This window comes from Cebus imitator, unplaced genomic scaffold (genome assembly GCF_001604975.1).
Source record: "Cebus imitator isolate Cc_AM_T3 unplaced genomic scaffold, Cebus_imitator-1.0 Scaffold445, whole genome shotgun sequence".
Classification (NCBI taxonomy): domain Eukaryota; kingdom Metazoa; phylum Chordata; class Mammalia; order Primates; family Cebidae; genus Cebus; species Cebus imitator.
The window spans coordinates 250,566-258,258 of record NW_016107760.1 but is presented as its reverse complement, the minus strand read 5'-3'; positions in this window follow the sequence as shown (position 1 = coordinate 258,258).

The window sequence follows — 7,693 nt, the reverse complement described above, 5'->3', positions numbered from 1 at the left end:
CCACTTCTCCGGCCCTGGCGCCCTCCCCTCTCTCCCGGGACTGGCGTCTTGCTAGCTCCCTGCAACTGGAGCACGCAGGCAGATTTGGCAAGCCGGAGGCCCCAGCGGGAGGAACACTACATTCCACTCCTCAAAAGGGCGGGTTCCCTGGTATGGGAGAGAGACCTGGGCCCGCCAGAGGGACCCCAGATGGGGGAGGGGGTGACAGGCCAATGGGGGAAACCCAGGCCCACGAAGGGGCCCCACTGGGGCATGGGAGATGATCCCGTAGAGGCCCAAGGCTGGAGCAGCCGAGGGGGAGGCAGGAGAGAGGAAAAGGGAAAAGTAGGAACCAAGAAGAGGAAGAAGGGACCTGACCCAGAGGCCCTGGCGTCGGAGAAGTCAGGGAAGACAAAAAAATGGAATGGCCAGGCCAGGCGCGGTGGCTCACGCCTGTAATCCCAGCACTTTGGGAGGCTGAGGCAGGCGGATCGCGAGGTCGGGAGATCGAGACAGACCATCCTGGCCAACATGGTGAAACCCCGTCTCTACTAAAAATACAAAAAATTAGCCGGGCGTGGTGGCACGCGCCTGTAGTCCCAGCTGCTCGGGAGGCTAAGGCAGGGGATTCCCTTGAACCCGGGAGGCGGAGGTTGCAGTGAGCCGAGATCGCGCCATTGCCCTCCAGCCTGACGACAAAGTGAGACTCCATCAAAAGAAAAGAAAAGAAGGAAGAAAGGAAATAAAGAGAGAAAGAAAATGGAGTGGCCAAAGAACAGCATGCCTGGCACTCGGTTCCACCTGCTGGATGGAGCTTCCCACACTCTCTCTGGAAGCCCTTTATATACCCTGTGCGCCTGGAAAACAAGGACTCAGCAAACGCATCCCAGGCGTAGTATGGGGCCTCGCAGCAGCCGGGAGGCGCTCCATTACGCGGAAGGAGAAGATTCGGATGCGTGCGTGGGAAGCGGGGAGAAGAAAGAACAGACACAGTGAGGAGGTACCAGGAAGGACCGTCATGAAGAGCCAAGTATTCACGGAGCACCATTGTGCGCCTTCATTGTGCTGGAGACCCAGGAGTGGCCTAAAGGGGAAGAGCCTGGAGCAATCAGGTCTCAGCGCGGGGAGTTGCGCGAGACAGAAGGCGAAGGCCACAGGGCGATGGCTGTGGCAAGGAAGAGGGGCAGCTGGAGTCTTTCAGACTCTCTGGAGCTTTGGGACAGAGCCTGAGCCCTGGATTGGGTTGGCATTGACATGGGGAACCAGTGCTAGGTCTGAGGAACCACGGTGAGGCTTGGGCCCCAACCGGATCGGGGCGGGGAGTCAGAGGTGACTGTCCGCTTCCAGGCTGGGTGTCTGGGACGGGGATCTTCCCTGGCAAAGGCTAGGGCGAGGTGGATTGAAAGGGCCCAAGGTCACTAGCTCCGATCTGCACTTAGGGTTTGGGTGGTGGTGGGACAAAAGAGGAGAATTTGGAAGCCAGAGCAGAAAGCTGCTGCTGGAGCGGGAGGGGACTGGCGGGCTGCGGGGCTCTCGGGGAATCTCTCACGCGCTGCCCCGCCCGCCTTAGCACTCCTGGCAGACTGAAGCTCCGAACTTCCGGCCCAGCGCTGGGGGCACTTTTGCACGGAATCCTTGGTGTCTCACCTGTGTGCCCCATTTGGCCCTCCTGTCCCTAGATACTACCAGAACCTCACTGCGGCCTCCTCTTCCAAAACCCTGAACCTCAAAGCGTTGAACCAAGTGCTTCATTCAAGTCTCCCGGGACCCTTTGGTTCCTGTAATACCTGTCCCCTGTGGCTACAAGCCGTTCCTGGGCCTGAGCCTCCAGCCTCCTGTGGTGGGGTGTAGGTCAGTGTGTGTGTTGGTCTTGATGTGTGAGTAGATGTGTTAGTGTGTTCGTGTATATTGTCAGTGTGTGCCAGCTGTGTGTCTGTATGTCTGTGTGTCAATGTGTGTGTTGGCATGGGTTTACTTGTGTTTGATTTTGTGGTTGTGTCTGCCAGTGTGTGTGTCAGTGTATGTCAGCGTGTGCATGTTGATGCATTTGTCAGTGTGTGCTTCAGTGTGTCACTGTGTGTTTTGGCATGTGTTGGTGTGTCAGTGTATTTCAGTGTAAGTGTATGTGTGTCAATGTGTAGAGAGGTGTTAGCTCAGGCCGCGTACGGTGGCTCACACCTGTAATCCCAGCACTTTGGGAGGCCGAGGCAGGTGGATCATGAGGGAGACCATACTGGCTAACACAGTGAAACCCCATCCCTACCTACTAAAAATACAAAAAAAAAAAAAAATTAGCCAGGCATGGTGGCACGTACCTGTAATCCCAGCTACTCTGGAGGCTGAAGCAGGAGAATCAGTTGAACCCGGGAGAAGGAGGTTGTAGTGTGCCAAGATCACACCACTGCACTCGAGCATGGGTGACAGAGCGAAACTCTACCTCAAAAAAAAAAGAGGAAAAGAGAGGGGTTAGCTTGCTGTGTTCTAGCTTTACATACCTTATCTCACTCAGTGCAGTGGGCTAATGACTGAGAAGTGTGAATCTTAACATTCATTTCAATAAAGAGGTTTGGAAACTCTCTGGGATCATGCCTTTCAGTCTTTGTCCCTGGTCACTTTCCCAGGAACAGGGGAGATGGAAGGGCTGAGAAGGCAAGATGTCTCATGAGTGGTCAGTTCACGGCTTTTCTTCCTTGAGTGTCTGTCCTCGTTGATGAGTGAGGCCAAAAGATCCCCTTTATGAAGAGTCATCTGGGACTCCCAGGCGCTGCCATAAACATGTATGCGTTCATGTTTTATGTGTCCTTGCGTCGTCCCTTGGGCCCAGCATGGTGTCTGGCAGGTATTCAATCAATGTTTGCTGAGTAAAGGAATGAACAGAGGCATGTAAATGAGATGGCTTCAGTATTTCCATGTCCTTAAAGAAGCTGGAACAAACAGAAACTTCCCAGGGGGGAGTAGGTGACTATCATTAGCATGCCAATGTTTGTAGAGCGAGACTCCACTGGCTGGGAGCAGAAATGGCTACCCCTGCTAGATAGGAGTGGGCCCTAATGGGAGCCCAGCTTTCCAAAGGTCACTGACTGCTGGAGTGGGGGGTGCTAATACTGGATAGAAGAGCGGCAAGCAAGTCAGGGGCAGGAGGGAGAAAAGGGCACTGAAATGGAGCTAAGAGCTCAGGAAAGGGCTCTGTCCTGAAACTTTGGTTTTGTGACAGGAGAACAACAAAGAAGTCAGTCTTAAGTGGAGAAGCCCTGAGAAACATCTGAAAAGGAAGATCAGAAAGTTGAAGTAGGGGCTGGGCGCGGTGGCTCACACCTGTAATCCCAGCACTTTGGGAGGCCAAGGCAGGTGGATCACCTGAGGTCAGGGGTTTGAGACCAGCCTGGCCAACATGGTGAAACCCTGTCTCTACTAAAAATACAAAAATTAGCCAGGTGTAGTGGCAAGTGCCTGTAATCCCAGCTACTTGAGGCAGGAGAACTGCTTGAACCTGGGAGGTGGAGGTTGCATGAGCCGAGATTGCGCCACTACACTTCAACCTGAGTAACGGAGCAAGACTCCATCTCAAAAAAAAAAAAAAAAAAAAAAAGAGAGAGAGAGAGAGAGAAAGTTGGAGGAGGAAGACAAGGTGAAGCAGAGGGAAAATGATCTGGGAGTCACCAAATCCAGACAGTGCCAGTTGAATCAGAAACTCTGTGAAGGGGCTGAGTCAAAATGAACTAGACTCCTTTCATCATTCCAGCATAAATCACCTGTTGCCCCTGGTTTTGCATTACTTTCTTTCCAGTGGTTCTTCAAATGTGGCCTTTGCAGCATCAGCAGCATATGAGAAGTTAGAAAAAATGCAAATTCTCAGGCTCCACCCTAGACCTACTGAATCAGAACTTCTAGAATGGGAACCAGGAATCTGTTTTAACAAGTGCTCCTGGGGATTCTGATTTATGCTAAAGATTGAAGGCCACTGGTTTATCTTGAAAATCTAGCCCTGATGGGATGGGATACAGGACTGGTAGGGTTTGGGAGGATATTGAAGGAAACTTTTAAAGTCTGGGCCATTGCCGATAACTGTAGCTTCTGTTGGATTTCTGTGGTGGGTGGAGTGAAGGTATGGGAAAGGGGGTGCCAAAAAAGGAACAGAAGAGAACCCAGCAGGAGCTAGCTGACTAGAAGAGTTAGAAAGATAGACTTTGCCTCCTGATATGGGGTTAGGCTTTGTGTCCCCAGCCAAATCTCATCTTGAATTGTAATCCCCATAATCGCCATAATCCCTTTGTGTCAAGGGAGAGACCAGGCGGAGGTAGGGAGAGACCAGGTGGAGATAATTGAATCACGAGGTGGTTTCCCCCACGCTGTTCTCGTGACAGTGAGTGAGTTCTCACGAGATCTGAAGGCGTTTTGTTTTGGTTTGATTTTTTTTTTTTTTTTTGAGACAGAGTCTCACTCTGTTGCCCAGGCTGGAGTGCAGTGGCACAATCTTGGCTCACTGCAACCTCTGCCTCCCGGGTTCAAGCAATTCCCTGTCTCAGTTTCCCCAGTAGCTGGGATTACAGGCATCTGCCACCATGCCTGGCTAACTTTTGTATTTTTAGTAGAGACGGGGTTTCACTTTGTTGGCCAGGGTGGTCTCGAACTGCTGACCTCATGATCCACCCGCCTCAGCTTCCCAAAGTGCTGGGATTACAGGCGTGAGCCACCGTGCCTGGCCATTTTTGTTTTTGTTTTTGAGACAGAGTCTTACCCTGTCACCCAGGGTGGAGTGCAGTGGCACAATCTTGGCTCACTGCAACCTCCACCTCCTGGGTTCGAGGAATTCTCATGCCTCAGCCTCCCAAGTAGCTGGGATTACAGATAAGCATCACCACGCCCAGCTAATTTTTTTTTTTTTTTTTTTTGAGACGGAGTTTCACTCTTGTTATCCAGGCAGGAGTACAATGGCACGATCTCGGCTCACCGCAATCTCCAACTCCTGGGTTCAAGCAATTCTCCTGCCTCATCCTCCCGGGTAGCTGGGACTACAGGCACACGCCACCACGCCCAGCTAATTTTTTTGTATTTTTAGTAGAGATGGGGTTTCACCATGTTGACCAGGATGGTCTCGATCTCTTGACCTCCTGATCCACCCGCCTCAGCCTCCCAAAGTGCTAGGATTATAGGCGTGAGCCACCGCGCCTGGCCAATTTTTGTATTTTTAGTAGAAACAGTGTTTCACCATGTTGGCCAGGTCGGTCTTGAACTCCTGACCTCAAGTGATCCGCCCGTCTCAGCCTCTCAAGATGCTGGGATTATAGGTGTGAGCCACTGTAACCAGCTAGATCTGATGGTTTTATAAGGGACTCTTCCCCCTTCGGTTGGCCCTTCTCCTTCCTGATACCTTGTAAAGAATGTGCCTTGCTTCCTCTTCGCTTTTCGCCATGATTGTAAGTTTCCTGAGGCTTCCCCAGCCATACTGAACTGCATTAAACCTCTTTCCTTTATAAATTACCCAGTCTCGGACAGTTCTTTATAGCAGTATGAAAACGACTAATACACTTCCTTTGCAATTCTCATTCATTCCACAAATATTCACTGAATCTCAACTGCCAATTGCTAAGTGCCAGAGGACTCAAAAAAGAATGGGTGACAAGAACTCTTACCTTCACCTTAAGGCACTCCCAGGACAGTTGACAGATAGCTTCACAACCAACCAGTAATGTAATAAGTGATATAATCAGTCAGGATCAACACCTGGGGAGGAAGAGACCCAGAGAGGTGAGGAAAGGTACCTCAAACAAGAGCCATTTGGATTGAATCTTGAAGAGTGAGTGATGGTTTTTCTGGGAGTCAAGGGGGACAGAAGAGAGAATAGCAGAGTAAAACCAGAAAGAAAGGGCAGAGCGCATTTCAGGAATTTTAAGTCTTGGCCAGAGGGAGTGGTAGGAGGAGGAAACAGTGGCTATAAATGAAACTGGAAGATAAAATGGGGCTGGATCTGGAAGGGTCAGGTTGGTCATACCAAGTTGCTTACACTTTTTGCTCCAGAGTAGAGGTTCTCAAGCTCCAGAGTAGGGTTCTCAAGCTCTGGTCTCCAGACAATGCCTGGAACTATGCCTGATGTAAATGGGATGCTCAAAGTGAAAAAAAAAAAAAAAAAAAAAAACATCAGTTAATCGGTAGAAATTTCTCTACTTTAAGTTTTTTTAACCATAAATTTTCCTACATCTTTGACAGTTGCTCCTGCTTATCTGCTAGCAAGCAACAAAATGAATAAACAAGTTGCCAACTAATATGAAACAGAGAATCACAGTACTGATCATGCTTAATTCAACAGTTTATTTTTCCCAGACATCTGTACTTGTGGCTATGATTTTATATTGCACACCCATATTGTAGACATATTTTCAGCCAGCAGAAGTGTTCTTTTGAAAAGCATTTTATTAACAGCTGGGCGCGGTGGCTTACGCCTGTAATCCCAACACTTTGGGAGGCCAAGGCACACGGATCGCCTGAGGTCAGGAGTTCAAGACCAGCCTGATCAACATGGAGAAGCCTCATCTCTACTAAAAATACAAAATTAGCCGGGCATGGTGGCGCATGCCTGTAATCCCAGCTACTCGGGAGGCTGAGCAGGAGAATCGCTTGAACCCGGGAGGCAGAGGTTGTGGTGAGCTGAGATCGAGACATTGCACTCCAGCCTTGGCAACAAGAGCAAAACTCTGTCTAAAAAGAAAGAAAGAAAGAAGAAAGAAAGAAAGAAAGAAAGAAAGAAAGAAAGAAAGAAAGAAAGAAAGAAAGAGAAAATAAAAGAAAAGTGTTTTATTTCATATGGTGTGATTTAATATATCAATTATTTTACTTCATTCTGGAAAGAGCAGCACCACATCCAGATGCTGTGCCACCTGAGCCAGTTGGAGAAACTATCCCTTAGATAGTGAGGAGCCACTGATGAGATTTGAGCAGCAGAGTGACATGAACGTATTTGCATTTTTTTTTTGAGATGGAGTCTCAGTCTCTTGCCCAGGCTGGAGTACAGTGACACAATCTCCACTCACTGCAACCTCCACCTCCTGGGTTCGAGCGATTCTCCTGCCTCAGCCTCCCAAGTACTACAGGCGCATGCCACCACATCCAGCTAATTTTTGTATCTTTAGTAGAGATTGGGGTTTCACCAAGTTGACCAGGCTTGTCTCCAACGCATGACCTCAGGTGATCCACCTGGCTCGGCCTCCCAATGTACTGGGATTACAGGCGTGAGCCACCGCACCTGGCCCATATTTGCAATTTTGAAAGGTCACTCTGGCTCCAACTTGGGAAAAAAGATTGGAGCAGAAGTCAATTAAAGCAGTTAGGGACCAGGTACAGTGGCTCCTGCCTATAATCCCAGCACTTTAGGAGGCTGAGGCAGGAGGATCACTTGAGTTCAGGCGTTTGAGGCTGCAGTGATCTATGACTTCACCACTGCACTGCCTAGGTGACAGAGTGAGATCCTGTCTCTAAAAAAGAAAAACATGCAAGACTGGGGAGTGAGGACACTGCTGTAGCAGTTCAAGCGAGAAATGCTGGTGACAGCGACATAAGAGTGGAGTGGCATGGAAGGAATAGACTCAGCGTTAAAAGGGGCTACCCATTAAAGGCCTTGTGTGCCACTCTAAGGATGCTGAAGTTTCAATGTGTAGGGAATAAAAGAGCTTTGAAGCCCTATTTCTTTTCTTTTCTTTTTTTCTTTTTTTCTTTTTTT